Raw genomic sequence first — 2,190 nt, forward strand, 5'->3', positions numbered from 1 at the left:
TTTTTCGTCGCTTTCCCTCTTTTTTTTTTTTTTTTTTTTTTTTTTTTGTTATCAGGGATCAAACTCGGCTCCTTGTGCTTGCGAAGCAGGCGCTGGATGGAACCACTGAGCTAAATCCCCAGCCCTCAGTCTTTCACTCTTTTGTGCCCTTGGCCTCCCCACCACCACACAGCCGTCAGTACCCACCGCATTTCAGTGCTAAGAAAGCAAGTCTCTGCACTGATCTCCTTCAATACTTCAGAGTACTTTTGTTCTCCACCCTCTCAAAGGCTCCTGTTATCTTAAAGCACAAGCCGTCTTTCTGGGCCACCCAGGTCACCTCTGTCCTTGCAGTCTGCTCACATCTTGCTCCACTTCCTGTCATCCGTAAAGATTTATACCCATGGACCAAGGCTTCCTCTCCACCTCCAGTCCTCCCAACATGGTTAAGAGACATCCGGCTCCACACAAGACAGTCCGGCCTCTCCCTGCAGTTCTCACGTCAGCATTCTTGTTATCCACACAACTTCAGCCTTCATCTCCGCAGTCACAATCCTGACTCCTCTACTATTCCACCCCTGATCCTTCCTTCCCCTTGACCCCTTTACTCCTTACTCAGCTCCGATTATCCAAGATGCAGCACTGCAAACAGTTCCTGTTCGCCCTTTGCCGTTCCTTCTCTCCCACCTAGCAAAGCTTCGGCTGTGGTTAAACGCGGGTCTCGAGCGGTTCCACGCTCACATATAACCAGCTAAATACAGCTGAAGGAAAACCCAACAGTGTACGCACTGCTTGGTTTCACATTCGCAAACTGCACCCTACGTGGATGGATGCTTCGCATGGCCTGGCAATTCAACTACATTTCATCAGTTCCAAGAGGGCTCGTCACAATTCTCTCTCCTCTTCAGCCCCTCTCTGCTCATATTATCACCTTGACTCTTGCTTCACTGAGAGCACAATAACAATCAGACAGAAGCTACTCCATTTTCCATCAGCCGGTGAGTAGATGGCCTGCCTTACACCCCACAGTCTGCCCTCTCTCTGCTGCTACAGAGAGGAATAAGCCCTGCTCCAGCTTTGGGCCCATGCCATGATTTATGCAGAGAATACGGCCTCTTTCAACACAAGGAGTGCGTTCCTGCTGTTACCCCCTCTTTTCCAATGCTCAATTTTCCTTTTGTACTAGGCTGTTATCTTGTTTTGTCTTTCACCATGCCATCCCTAATATAGCTCCCTTGACCATGTACGTCTTACTGCATGTGCCAAATCTGTTCTCCTCTGTCGTGAAATTCATTAAAATATCAGTGTCACGACCCCTACCTCTTCTTCTGTCTTTAGTGGACCATTTAAGGACACATACCCCCCCCCACTGTGCTTCACTGAAATCCCTTTTATCAAGGGCGGCAGTGACTTCCTCGTTCCCAAATCTCATGTTTGGTCCTGAATCTTCAGTTTCCTAGACCTCTCTAGAAGCAAGGCTGTTTTTCCTCCCTCTCAGCACACTTTGAACTTATCCTGCACACCTGACCATTCCAGTCTTTCTCCGAATCACTGGTCACTCCTTACAACTACTCGTTTTTCTTGGCCTCTAAGGTTTGCGGTGCTCAGGTCAACCTCACAATGTTCTTTTTCTCTTCACTAAGAAGATGGATGGAACTGAGTAGCAGCATTAGGGCCTGAACGTAAATGTTTACACAGGATTATAGATACATACTGGCCAACTTGATAAAACTGAAGATCAAAACTGTCTAATTGACAGGTTGTTGTTGTTTTTTGACCTAAGGTCTCACTATGTAGTTCAGTCTGCCTTTGAACTGACTGTGATCTTCCTGCCTCAGCTTCCCAAGTGCTGGGATTACAGGAGCGCACCACCACACCCGGCCAAACTGTATATAATATGTATAAGCATTGTGATAAGCATTGTTGAAGGGAAGGGACCACAACAGTTGTGTCCAAAGAAGACCTGAATGAAAACAGACATTTTTATTTTTATTTTGAGATGCCAGGATCATTCAATTCCTAAATACAGAATGTTGATGAAAGAACAGATCAATAAAAATGTGTGGTAGGTATCAGATAAACTGATGATTCAAATAGATTGATTATTCAGTACTTTAAAAGTTTAGACATCTAGGACGAGCTGTTGTAAAAAAAAATGTTTCTTTTTCAGGCAATTTCATTAAGAGAGGTGGTTTAGGACAGAAAAATAAA

This window comes from Fukomys damarensis, unplaced genomic scaffold (assembly GCF_012274545.1).
Source record: "Fukomys damarensis isolate Sample0158 unplaced genomic scaffold, DMR_v1.0_HiC HiC_scaffold_33, whole genome shotgun sequence".
Classification (NCBI taxonomy): domain Eukaryota; kingdom Metazoa; phylum Chordata; class Mammalia; order Rodentia; family Bathyergidae; genus Fukomys; species Fukomys damarensis.